Source organism: Pseudopipra pipra, chromosome 1, assembly GCF_036250125.1.
Source record: "Pseudopipra pipra isolate bDixPip1 chromosome 1, bDixPip1.hap1, whole genome shotgun sequence".
Lineage (NCBI taxonomy): Eukaryota > Metazoa > Chordata > Aves > Passeriformes > Pipridae > Pseudopipra > Pseudopipra pipra.
Genome location: NC_087549.1, coordinates 43,895,296 through 43,909,752, shown reverse-complemented (window position 1 = coordinate 43,909,752; position 14,457 = coordinate 43,895,296). Strand labels below are relative to the sequence as shown.

At 35.4% G+C, this 14,457-nt stretch overlaps 1 long non-coding RNA gene across 1 annotated transcript in view; it reads right to left on the bottom strand.

Annotated features, from left to right (window-relative positions):
- Positions 1-13,563, bottom strand: part of LOC135413978 (uncharacterized) — a 16,043-nt gene extending 2,480 nt beyond the window's left edge. Inside the window, exons 1-2 of the long non-coding RNA XR_010430523.1 lie at positions 13,475-13,563; positions 11,893-12,147 (exon numbers count right to left, since the gene is read on the bottom strand). This is a non-coding gene — a long non-coding RNA (uncharacterized LOC135413978). The remainder of the gene's footprint in view (positions 1-11,892; positions 12,148-13,474) is intronic.
- Positions 13,564-14,457: the final 894 nt, after the last annotated feature.

Below are 14,457 nucleotides of genomic sequence, written 5' to 3'. Positions count from 1 at the left end.
ACTGCGCCACTATCCCTGAGAAGGGCACAGGTGCTGTGGCCAAATGAGATTTGGGGTAAAATATCTAAATCGATAAAACTCTTAAGAAAGGTGACAGAAAAGGAAGAGAGAATGGCAATATTGTTTCATTGATTTACTGATTTGATTTTCCAAGATTTTTTTGTCGTTGTTTTACACTCTGTAAAGAAGCTGGTGTTGGAATCAGTGCCACTTTTCTTGGTGTTCTGGATTCTAGAGATGCTCTGGAATTGAGTGTAGTTTAACAATTAAGGTTTTTGTGTTTTTTTAATACAACCACCACCAGTATAATCCTGTCTGGAGTATCAGTACCTTTTATTTGGATCTGATGTACTGTCTTTTAGTAATAAAATGAAGGTAACATTAACATATATTGTAAATTTAGTTGAATATCATTTTTAATAACTAAAGTTTACAAGTGGGAAAACTAATCATCAAATGATAGTTTATTAATGACACTGACATGATTTCAAAATAGATTTAATAAAACATTTAAGATTACATTCTCTTAAAGGAAAATGTTATGCGTTGGTTCATTGGAAAAATGATACTGATAAGTCTGTCTAGGGCCAAAGTTTAGAATGCATCTGGATTCTCATTAACTGAAAACTGAGAGCTGTGGGTGTGTTCTGTAACTCCAGAAATAAACAACCCACACCACACAAACAAAAAACTCCACAACAATGACCTGTACATTTTATCTCTGATCTCATTTTCATGAATGATTTAAATAAATGGATTAAAGTCATGTAAATTGAATACTTAAATTAAGCCATAGACTTCAGTGGGATTCATTTGATTTTCAGCATAGTAATTACTTCTCAAGGAGCACTTGAATCCATAGGATTTATCCTCAAATATTTTAGTTTAGATGTGCAAAATATTATTGTTTGATGAGTATTGTAACTTGGAAGTATTGTAAAATCAACTCCTGGAGAATCATATTCTTCCTAGAGGTGTTACATATGCAGTTATGATTCCCGTTTTGTGAAAACTTGTTCTCCCATACTACATTTTAAAGTTATTTAGAAAAGAGTTCCTCAGAACTGTGCTGCCTGAGGGGAACAAAGAATAACTGCTGCAAACCACTTTTTGACACAGACACACAATATCTGAAATATGGAAAGATACAGTAAATCAAAAAGATAAACAGAAAAGTATGGCAAAAACCATAGGAATAATCATAAAATTATAAATAAAATGTGAATGTCAAATTGAAAAATGCACACATTGCCTTAGAAGCCAGCAACCAGAACACCATAATATGCAAACAGCAAAGTGGAATCAAGTCAGTGGTCCATCTAACCCATCCAGCAATGGTCATGATGAGAGGCTGTGGAGAGAAGAGGATAGGGGCACAATAAACATATGCAATATTTTTCCTAATATTTTCCTATCCCAGAAGAGACAGATGAGATCAGACTGAAGCAAATTTTTGCCAGAATTCCCCATGCTCAGTAAGTATTCCTAAATTTCAGAGGACATCCCTGTAACCACAGGGTCATGCTTCTGAGTTCCACAGTCTCAGATACTTCTCCTGTTGTCCCTGTGGCACACGTGGGGAGTCAAGAAAGAAAAGTTTTGTATTAATCTAGAAAAAAAATTCATTCATAATCTCTGAAAATAGATGTTAAGTTATCTCTGTAGGACTGAGCAGCCATAAAGTCAACTGGTACTACTCAAAGCTAATGAGTGTGGCAAGAGGGAAAAGTCACGGAGTGGCTCGCTCAAGTTTCTCTCCATCATGTCGCCAAGGACGTAACTGTCCGAGACAGCAGCTGCCTCCATCATACAGGAGGGACAGAAAACTGCAAATGTTGCTTCAGAGGGATCCACACACCCCTTAAAGGCCTCTCTCAAGTGGAGTTGATTTGGTTTAAAAATAATTTGTACTTCTGCCACTAATTAGCTCCAGTAAAAGTTTATTTTAATTTTGGAAAGGAAAAATCTACAATGTTCCCTAAAGGTGCAAGTCTGCTTAAAGGTTTCTTAAATTATTCCAAAGTACATGGCAGCCCAAACAGGCCACTTTTCTGTGTGTTTCTCTTGCTAAGGCAGAAATAACACCGGTGAAGCTAAAGTGCACAACTTCTCAACCTGAGTGGTTATTGGGCAGCATTGCATCTGTTTGGGTGACACTGATGCTGTCAGGCTATTACAGATTGAGTTCCAGAATTATGTGATGTCTGAGGGACTATAAAGCAATGAAAAATTCTGATGGCTTACATAAAGGAATATCTCAGATCTTTGATGATCAATAAGAGAAAGATGACAAATGGGTTTTTATTCCTGAGACATATGGAACTAAGAAAATTAGAGAAATGAAAGAAAAACTATAAATTCTTTCAGAAAACTACATCATCACATTTTAGATTGCTAATCACAAATGCTAATCTGACCTATCTAGTCAAATTGTTTCCTTCCTCATGTCCTCTAAATTTTCCCTTAATCTTTCAGATACTATCTGTCAAAAAGAAAGAAGTGGAGATTAAAAAGAATGAGAAATAAGTAAAAAATAACTGTAAGAATATAACACCAGCAGTAGTTAGACTCATCCTCTGTATAGGTCAAAGGTGTCACTACAAAATATGGAGAATTATTATTGCAGTGAACTAAATAAGATACTGAGATCTAAGAAATACCAGAATACAGGTAGAAGGTTTTGCTGCATTTTATGTATATACATTCTGAACTGAGTGATAGTTAAAAATTAATATCTCACTGAATCTAAGAACACAATCCTCAACACTCTCCCAGATACAAGATTCAAAGATACAAGAAATTGTGTGAAGTGGAGGGGCTCAAAAGCTTGCCCTTTTATTTGAGTCTAATAAAATATGGTGCCTCGCCTTATAAAATCTGCCTTGCTTATGTTCTTAGGTCATCAAGATTATAAAAAAACCCCTATGACCACAACACTAAAGTTTTGAAACAAAGATATAATTTTAGCCATCAGAAAAAAGTTTAACTACACAACAATGTAGTGAGAGTATGTCTATTGTCTTCAACCCGAGGAAAAACAGTCCCCTGTCTAAGAAAGACAGTCCAATTTCATCACTGATTTCAGAGGAACCAATTTAAGTATGTTTTTTTGTTTTGCAAAACTTTAGTCCCTAAAGGGTAATTGAAGTGAAGCATAGCACTAAGAGTTTCCTTGTTTGGTGTACTCTTTCATTATCTTGTTTTAGAAATTGTAATAAAACTAAAACTCATAGCTCTGAAAAGTCTGTGCCAAATGAAAAAAAGGGGATTTTCTGTAGTTATTATAGATAATTAAAATGCTCCAGTAAAATTCCATGATAGCTGTGACAGGCTGGCAAGCTAAACCAACACAGTGAAACTGCTGTGACCCATCATAGTTTTGGAGGAGAGTTAAGTGTAAGAAAGAAAGCACTTTTCCTAGTCTTCAACTCTCAACTTACTGCTCCAGTGACAGCAGTTGTGGCAAAACTGATGGTGAGTCAAGTGATGATACAGACTGTATATCCTTGTGGCAATGCTGAATATTATAGGAATGAGAAATGCAGCACTATTAGAAGAGGACTGCTTCTGCTTCACTTTCTTCAAAATTATTCTTGACAACTGAGTAGTTCTCTAAGGTGTAATTCTTTCCACCCTACTCTCACCTCACAAAAAAAGAGAAAAAAATACAAAAAAATTATTTCCTTGTACAAAGTTCCTCAGTCCCCTGAATCAGCTGACAGTAGTCTCTTTCTGTTTTCTCAAAAACAAATTTCTGCTCTACTACCTCGTGCATGCTCAGTTACCACAGGGCTTGGACTCAGAAGAATATCACATTAATTTTGGAAAAAATGTTTCATAAGAGAACACTTGCAATTGAAGACCTAAATTTGATCCCTCACTCCTCAGTCTGGGGTACCATAAGAAGGTATTTATAACAGTCTGTGAGCACAGAGACTGTAACAGAGTTTGCTCAGAACATCACTTGAAGGAGGAGTTGTTCTTGTTTCTCCAATAGAAAGTTTGAGAAAGGGATAAAGATGGGAGTACTCTGCAGAGAAACCATATATATTCAATTAAGGTAGATAGGAAAGAGTAAGGGGAATTGGACAGTAATGCGGTGGCTTACACCAAACTGGTATTGTAACATTTTTATTTGCTTTCTGCTTCTGTCCTTAATTGGTTCCTTCTGTAGTGCCAGCAGCAGCCCTCCAGAGTACACAGTCAGATGACAGTCATGTCATGTTGATCCTGTGACAGATGTTTACTGATTTATCCTTAGGAAGGATTTGGTTTCCAGATCTTCTCAGGCATAAGCAAAAGACATAATCTAAGAGGGTTTTATTTCATTCATAACTTCATCCTCTCATGCTAAGGTAGCTATTTATTTAAAAAAAAATGTTTATATCCAGGTTGAATTCTTTTAGCAAAAGAATTAAAATAAGAAAGGACCGAAGTTTAGAAAATGAACCCAGTATCCTGCTAAGAAAGAAAAGGTGGCAAAGAAAAAGGCTGGAAAAGCAACAAGCTGAGGCATCACCTCTGAATCGTGAATGTTTTTAAAGGATACATTTGGAGAAGATAGTGACTGAATTTAAAGAAGGTGCTCATAGTAAAATAATGTAAAGTATTTAATTCCTCAAATGCAACTTTGGAAGATTATATGCCTGTTGCAAGAAGTTTCTTTTAAGGAGTTTTCCGTTGGAAACGCTTGATTGAGTCAATTACAAGATGGGATAACTAATACGATTTGATAATTTTGCACATGACAGACAGGATTCCATTCCCGTAGGTCATTTGATTCTCTGCAGGTGGCTCTGTTGGTTTGTGGAATATTATAGTGTGAATTACATGTTACACAAATGAAAGGCTGTTATAATTCTGGATAACATTGTATTTGAGTCTACAAACATCTTTAGGCCTAATGCAAAGATTCCTTTGAATAATTTATCCAGCTAAGTGTCTGTGGTCCCAAACTCCTAATTTAAAAATGTTGATAAATGAAGTATCTCTTTAGCTAATAAATGAAGTATCTCTTTAGTTATCCTTTGTCAGCAACATTCATTTTAATGGAAAGTGAGTTTACAGGGTTACATGATTGAACTACTGAGCCAAGTCAGTGTTGGCAAATGATGGGCTAAATTATTGATGTTACACACTAATGAATTCTGATGAGAAATAAAATACAGACATTACATTTCAAGTGGTTCATAATTATTTTTGTACTTTAAAAGCAATTTTATTCTTTTTCCAAATCATACTGGTTCTATAAAACAAAAACATAGTTAGTGATTATAAGCAAAATTATTGAGTTTGAGGGAAAAATGCTCCTGTAAGTTTTCTTATGCAAGTATAATGTCATTCACACTAGGATTCTGATTTCTTCTTATACTTCTGGGAGAGGATAATTAAATTAAATATCTAAATTTTTAAACTGATGTCTTTAAACAAAATAATCTACTTTGGAACCGTAGTTAAGAATTCAGTAGATGAGTTTATAATCTATAATATGTATCAACATGTTTACTAGAGATGTTCTGAGCTACCATAATTAATTCAGGTGACGACACATACAGAAGAGCTGCCAAAAAGGAGCTTTCAACATGTAAACAGTTTATCATTAAACCTATGTTTTGATATATGTTTAAAATGGGTAGAAGGAGGTTACTAAACTTCAAATAGCCTAAAGTGATGTTGCAAGGTTGAATCATTAATTTAAAATGTCATTTCTCTGAGCCTTTACTCACTGTACTGGATAAAGAAATTTATTCTTCAGTTTTTGCTTATAAAACCAGAGCTAAGCATTTGCTCATTTGGAAACAGAATAATTTCATAAATCCTATTCTTAATCTCATCTTCCTAAAAATGGGCTTTATTTAACTTTTCTTAATTATTCACTGAAGGTTTCTGTCAATTGCTGGAGAAGCAAAACTATGAAGTGTCATTTCATTTTCTTTTTGACACATGACAACTGAATAACCATCTTACTTGTCAGATCATTGCTGAAATTTCCTGTCAATCAAAACAACTAGTGGTGTCTTGAAGGAGCAAGTACATGCAAACCGTTGTGGTTTTAATTGAGAAGGGAATTTTGTGATCCAAACGATTGACCTTTGAGAGGTTGTCGTATTTGGCCAAGGTCTCGAAAGAGAGCTACAGAATCATTGTCATAAACTTCAGTGTTACCTATAATTTAGCCTTAAACTTTTCACAGAACTGTAATAAAATACTTTGAGACATTTTGATTGTTTGTCTGCTTTCCCATATTGTCCCAGACAGTCATAACACACCTACTCAAACCAAAACAGCTAAGCTCTCGCGGAAGTTCAAGGTTTCCTATACGGTTTGCTAGGAAGAACTTGAATTAATTATTTCTGGATTTTAAAACACTGGTCTTTAAACCACTTCAACTAAATTTTCTCTAATAGAAAGGACTCCACTAAACTGTAGGTAGGCTGAGAGCATTGTGTATTGTGGAAGTTGCCAAACATTTACTTTTATAGGATCCATTCTAATTTATTTTTAATGTATTACAATATATCAAAACCTTAGGCATTGAGCTCAATTGCTTGATTTCTTTGGTAAGTTTAAAAAATGGCAGGAATGGGTCATATGCTGCTACCAACAAAATTTCAGAACCACGAGGCTCTTAAAACACAGTTTGCCCATGATTAGTAAATGTTACCTTGATCTTGGTAGCTCTGAAAACTACATTTTTGCAAACTTGAGCCTGCCGATAGATAAGGCTTCTTCAGCAGTATCTCAGAACCAATGTGGTTTAAATTGGACCTGGGGGCTTTAGAGTAGAGGTGTCCTGCCTGTGCTTTCATTTTGCCCAGTAGGCGCTGGAAGAGGGGGAGGAAACTGCTTCATATGAATGCAACAGAGCAAGAGCCAAAATGCAGTTAGATTTGGAGAAGGCTTATGATTTTGCTACAGAGAAGGAAAGCTGTCAGTGGTCTGTCACGTGAGGTTAAGACTGGAATTGGCAGGTCTCAGAAGCTGGGAGGTGGAAGTAGATGACCATTGGTTGAAAAAAAAGAAGATGAAGACTAGGACTTGAGGAGCAAGGGAACAGAGGAAAATGGGAATCAACAGGCAGTACCAGAGAGTAAGTCTAGAAAAGAAGCTTGAGTGGAGAGCAGAAATGGCTGGGCCAGCAGTCTGGGAATGAGTCAGGTGCAGGAAAGTCTGACAGTAGTCTGGGATGAGATGCAGCACAGACACTGGATTGGAAAAAGCAGACACTATAAACTGGAAGGACTTTTATTAGACAAAAAGGTTGAGCAACAAGTTATGAATAAGAGATAGACAGCAGTTGTTATTTATTCCATTAGTTAAAGTGGCAGATAAGTTTATTGGCACTAACTCTACTGATGATCAAGGTAAGAGTTAATATAATGGTTTATATTCTTGGAGATTTTAGAGTTTAAAAAAGATCTTACAAGAAAATTGTTAAGACTAAAAAAACAAGGTACTCAATTAAAAATATTAAGATTGCAGTTATTTATATAAACTTAATTTAGTGTATTTTGTGTAAACATTTCAATACAGATTTTAATTACTTAAGTGAAAAAGTAAATTTATACTATTTCAAGAAATACAAATCCAGTTGTCTTCAGTTTCTGGAAAAGCATCAAGCACTTACCATTTTCTGAAAACTTCTCAATTCACAGTGAATTGTTTCAACACATTTTTACTTCACTGAGTTTGAAACCCTGAATCTCTCAACTAGGGAGTCCAGAGAATCTTCCTACTATGCACTAGAGCTTTTAGGTGGCAACCACATTTCTGAACTGTTTGGTTTATATCATATTTACTTCATATAATGAAATATTTAAGTGAAGCCACAGAAGAATTGAAACGGTTAAATGTTTCTGTGCATGCCAGGAGATGTTTGTGGTTATATGAGCCTTTGGATATGATGTTTTGAAAAATAAAGAGTTTATGTGAAGCATAAGAAGCTTGACGTGTTAAGGCATAAGTGGCATAAAAACCTAAATGCAGCTGAGTTGTTCCAAATTATATGTACATTTCACTTCAAAATGGTAAAGGAAATTATGTCAGAATAAAGATATTGGACTTTTGCCATGCGATAAGCAAAATCACAGACCATGAAAATTAAGCAAAAAATCAAGCAAGTTCTAATTTCTTCTGTGAGTTTGGCTTATTTTGAGATGACTTTCCATTCTCTCACTGGAAAGGTCACTTTCTTCATGCCATAACAAAATAAATGGTCATGAACATTTAGTGTGTCCATTCCATGGCATGGCAGCTGTATTTGCCTCTAAACCTACATGATATATAAACTCAAAGAATTTGGTGAATGCTTGTCAGGGTTACGAATTCAACCTAGAAAAATCTAGACAAACATAATTGCTTTAAGAATTCAAATAAATATGAATCCAAAATCCATAAGCATTGGAGAAGAAAACCATATGTTTTTAGGAACTATGTAACGGATGCTGATTTCCATGTTTCTTTAGAACTCGATTAAATAACACATTTTTCAACCCATAAGCATTACCTCCAGGAGCAGAAGCTGGTCTCAATTCCTCTGCACTGTACAAGATAAATATTTTATAAATGAATAATAAACCCAGCAAATTTTAACTCCAACATTTTAAATGACTTCTATGAAAAAATGTGACTAAACACAAAAGCTTAGAACTAATTAAAAGGTGTGCAGCCATGTCCCCTTAAGAAACATTATCTGTCATCCAACCCCATATGTCTCCAAGACAAGGCAGAAACAGCAAGACTGCTAAACTGAAATCAGCAGGCAAAAAAGACATAACTGAGTGCAATCAGCATAAATGGTGATAACTCAACCCATAACAGAGAAAAATAAAAGAGAAGGCATACAGATTCTGAAGAGCATCAGCCCTGAGGGACACCATAACGCACCTGTGTTAATAAGTTAGAGAAAAAAAGATGTACTTAAATTGACTACCACCTGACAGCTAAGAAGCAAGTTAAGAATGTGTGGTTTTCAGAGAGCAAAAGGGTAAACCTGCTTGTAACATGCAGGATTCCAGTTGGTCCTGGCCTTAGTGGAACAGCACTGTATTTCTTGTAAGGAGGTGAAACAGGGTTTCATGAAAACCACAGATTCTGCAGAGTCAGTAAAATATTTCCTCCATTAAGAATCAGTATCCACTGGGTTGACTGCAATAGATTCAGCAAAGTTTCAAAGCCTTAGTAAAGAACAGTCACTCCTTTCTCTGGTGACCTCTGCAAAATTGCTCAAACAAAGACAAAACAAAACAGACCAAAACCCTTTTCTAGTGTAAACTGGTGTAGTTCAGTACAATGGAATTTTGAGCTACAACAGCTTTGCTGAAATGTTTTAAAGATTTCGGGATAATCAAGCAACTTGAGTTAAACTGCAGAAAATTTATAAATAATCACAGCATTTTGCAGTCAGAGTGACAGACACTGCATCCATGCTTGGTGCCTCATGTAGTATTCCTACCTGATGGTAACTGCTACCAACTAAGGAGTTTCCAAACACTAAATTCTGATTATCTATTCTGGTGTGCAAAGGTGCTGATCCATTAAAAATTAAACCAATAATCTTGGATTTATTAAAATGTTACCTTTGTCATGCCACCATCAGGAAAAGTATGTATGAAATGTTTTAAAGTCACAATAAGAGTAGCAATGATACTATTTGTTTTTGTAGCCTCAACATAATTCTGACATAACTATAGTCAAGATAAATCATCTAAAGGATGGTCTAAACTGAAGAGTGTCAGGATTAAAGCACAGGCACAGCCCCAAATAAAGCTACATCTGCCATCATATATCATTTTTGCAATTAGATAGCTAATTGAACTTACTCAAGAGCCAAGTTATTGAAACTCCAAAACATTATTGGAAAAGCAAAAGTAATGAACATAATAAATACCTTGCCTGTACACTTTTGGGACAAAAGATTTTACATTTTTATAATTTTTTTTTTAATTAAAGAGATCACTTTTATTATTTTTTGCTGGATTAAAAATTTATTTCATAATTGTAGAAGAATTTTTGAAGACTGAAATTCTCCAGCAAACCATAGAATACCAACTGTGCTGACGGTGATGGTAAAATACCTGAAAAGCCCATCTATAATGGAGTACAAAAATCTTTCTTTGACTACCACAATAACAATGAAGTCTCTTTTCAGAGCCATTGTGCATATATGTAAACTTCTCTGAATGAAAAGAACAGAGCAGTACTCATGCATTTCTAAGACACTTTTAGTGTTATCTCACACACAAAAAAAAAATCTCTAGATTGTAATCTTTCTCTGCTACTGGTTGCAGTCAGATTGCATTGAAGAAATTTTTATAATTTGAAATGGGTTAGAAAAAAGATAGAGCATCAGAAGATGAAACAATCTTGCTCAAGAAACAGCCCTGCACTTTGCTCTGCAAAACAATGAGATAGATGAAGAGCCAAAAGTGGAAGTATAAATAATTTCTGTCACTGATCTCTGCTCTAACATTTGATTTGATTGCTAATATATTTATTCTTTGCTATTAATATGGAAGAATATCTAATCCCTATTTTTTACATCACAATTTAAATGCTCAATTTTAAAACTTCCTTTTCTGCCAGAAGTACATTCACAAAACATACAGACACTAAGTAATCAGTTAATTATTCCCAATGCAAATATTAAATATTGAAAAAGATAACTGGCTACAAAGATCGTGATAAAACTCAGGAAAATATATATTTAAAAGTTTGATTGAAATAAAAGATGCCTAATAGAAATTAAAATCACATTTTGTTTTAAAAAAAATCTATTCATGTCGCTAAACATTATGAGTGTTTATAAGTAATGATGAAACTCTGGTCAAATCTGTCTTTCAGTTTGAGACAGCTCTATATTTTCACATCACAATTCTCACAAAACTCTGCTGCTCTCTATAACTGGAGAGTGTTGCTTGTTAAAAAGCACATGGTAAAAAGGCCAAAACCTCCTCCATTATCTACTTTTAAGTCTCTTTTTGGATCTCACCCAGGTCACGGCTTCTGTAAAATATTAGAAAACACTTAGGCAACCAATGTACTGTATCTACTGCCTCTCCTAATGCACTCTTCTGTCATTCACCTGCTCCTGCTTATTCTGGTCAAGGTAGCTGCTGGGACACAAGCTCTTGTGAGCAGGAATCACCATTTTGCCACACACTTCTCATTGTGTTCCCATCCTCATGCTTCGATGTAGGGTGGTCACTAGGAACAACAAATTCTGCATGTTTCTGGCTGAGAGAAAAGGAAGGGAGAGGAAAGACTGTCGGATTTTATTTTGGAAGTCTGTGTCACTATGTTGAATGTCATCAATATAAGAACTTAATTGACAGAAATTCTTCTGTCAATTGATTGATCAAGATTGATTTGACAATAACAAAGATTTACAAAGACATCAGTTCCACATACAATTAAGCCACTGCCAAGACCTCTAAAATATAAAAAGATCACCTCGCTGAAGAGAAATAATCTTCTACACACCTTTGCAATTGCTCTTAGTTGAACTGCTTTCCATTTTAATTTTATTTTTTTTCCTTGTTCATTATTTTAGTTGAAAGTTATTATCAGTCAAACTGCATAAAAACGTAGCAAGGTTATCAGAATACCTGAAAAGTATTAGAATATCAGAAAAGGGTGTCATGGATAATGAAAGCAGATAGGGAACAGAATGTTTTCAATGTTTTGAACAAGACGTTGTCTTTGGAAGGCCTGAGTTACGCAGATCTGAACACCGCCAAATGCTGCTGGGAGTTACACGTAATAGCTTAGTCTGGGCCCATTTCTAGATAGTCGAGTTATTCGGGGTGACAAGATTTACAGACACAGCTTCTCAGCGTGAACAGCATGCATGGAAAAATGTATGCTAAGGTGAAGGTTTTCTGCAAAACTTACTCATTGTCACATGGACTAGTTGTTGACAGGGGAGTTCAATTGCATATGAGGTTTGCAGTACAGCTATTAAAATATTGCACAACATTAGATTAATGTAGAGATTTGTGTGCGAGGAAACCAACTGCCACCTGTGGCTTCTGCATCACTGCTATTGTTCTTCATGAGCTCTGAGCTCCACTTAGGTCATCCTGTTCATCTACTCACTATTGGTTTAATCGAACACAGGAGAGCACAGAAATCATCCCAGATATCCCCCTGCAAAAAATAGAAAAGGAGCTTGTCCAGTTTTTCAAATGCTAAATGAGGAATTTGAATGAAAAACAATGTTTTCACTGGCACAGAGGTCAGTGCAATATTTAGCACATACGACAATCCCAAAATTCCATAGTATTCCATAAAGAGTATTAAAAATAATTGCTAATGTATAAAATCTTATTATATTTTTATATTAATTATTTTTCTTGACTTTCTGATTTTAATATGATTAGAATTTTCTAAATCTTTTACCTAAGTAGAACAAATATAGTAGAACATACACTATTCCGTAGAACATATGTGGAAATTTGAAATTCTGAAACAAAAATCCTCTTAGTGAAACACTGAAAACAGATCATGATGTTGATGCAATTTAATGGTATTCTAGAACTTAGTCATGTTAGATTTTACTTTAATGCATCAGATATTAACTGAAAAGTATAAGTACCTAATATTAAAATGTAATAAAATTGTTTCTGCAATCATGCAACAAATCTTGACTGTTACAAATTAGACAACAAAGTTTGCAAGAATATGCTGCACTACAGCTGCATCAGCAATGTAACTTCTTTTGCAAGGAGTAAATCTGAAGAAATATTTCACTTAAGTCTTTTAAAAACCCTTCAAAAACGCCATCTGGTTATGGCCATTAACTATGGGAAGAGATTGAAAGGGGTGGCTTTACAGAAATATAAATAAGATATTGTAGCACAAGACAAAAAGACCAAGAACATTCCAGCTCTACTGCATAGTAGTTATTTTCCCTAGTAAATATATTTTTCTGGGGAACAAGACATAAAATGAGAAACCACACATCGTCAGAAAGCATTTTTAAATCTCATATCCCCATAATGTTTCTTTTTTACAAATAAGGGAAAATCACCATATGACTGAGTTAGGAAGGTATAATACTTCTAAAAAATAGTCTCCTTCTAAAGAAATTAAATACCAATGCAGTGAAAATGACAACATTGTTTACCACGGAAATAATATTTGCACAAAACAGGACACAATAACATCTTCTGAAACAACTGAGCAGCAATAGCAATGCCACTCTGTGTTTCAAATATTTATGTTCAATGTATTTATAATAATCTTCTCAAAGGTTTGTGAGAAATAAATCTAATCTCCCCCTCTTTTTTCAATCTATGCATGGTATATGTGCTAACTTACTGAATTCATCCTTCATGCAATTCCAGTTTATTAAAGAGGTTAAAAATTTATAAAACTCTGATGGGATATGGTTTTAATGCTTCATCACACTACCCATCATTTGCTTTTCAATCTAGATCAGAATGATCTTTCCGACTTCCCTGCAATCACCTACCTGCACAGCTAATATTTTCTGAGCGTTCTCCTGAGAGGCTGCCTGGATCCTCGCCAGCCCAGCGTGGCTGGAGAGGCCGCTCCGGCTCCACCACGCCGCCAGTGAGTCCCTGCTCCACCGCCTCTGTAGCGCCTGCAGCTGGGACAGCAACGCCAACAGCCACGCCAACGCCAAAAGCGGCAACGCCAACACCAATGGCCATGGCAACAGCAATGGGGGGGCTGGGGCAGGAGGAAAAGGCAAGAAGGTGGGGGGAGGAAGGAGGGGAAATAAAAAAAACAGGAAAAAAATTAAATTCCCAAGTCAGAGCAGGAGAGGAAATTAATGGCAGCGTTCAAGAAGAATGATGGAGGGAAATATAGAAAGCAGTCAATAGCCCATTCTGCGCTGTACGGACCTGACAGGAATTTCACAGTCTCTTGGTTTTTCAGCCCACTCATGTGCATTCATCAGAAACCAGTCACATCTGGCTGCCAGGATGGGGGGTTAATTTTCTCTAAATGCCTCAGCAGTTTTGTTCTAGCTGAGGCAAACTCTGTGACTGCAAAGCTGATGAGTAAAATATTTCTACTTCACCCAGTTTAACTCAAAACCGATAGCCTCGGGACATATTGAACCTTTCTTAAAAAAATAATCTTTTGAAGCTTTTTAAATGGCACATCAGGTCAGGCCAAAGTTTAAAATGCAAGTTTAAGACTTTGATGGACACAGGGGCTTTTTTTTTCCCTGTATAAAGCTTATCATAGCTTGGCAATGTGTGCTTTAGTGCATGACAAAACTAAAGAGAATTAACTTAGCCATCAACTGCTCAGGGAGAACAATAACAGGAAAGAAATTTCCATATAGAAGTTCCTATTAATCTACCCGGCTATAACCACATGACAAGAAAGCATCTAACAGCACTAAATTGCATCAAATGTGGTAGCTGAGAGTGACACTACTTAAAAAAAGGATTTTTATATATCACAGAAAAGATAACATTT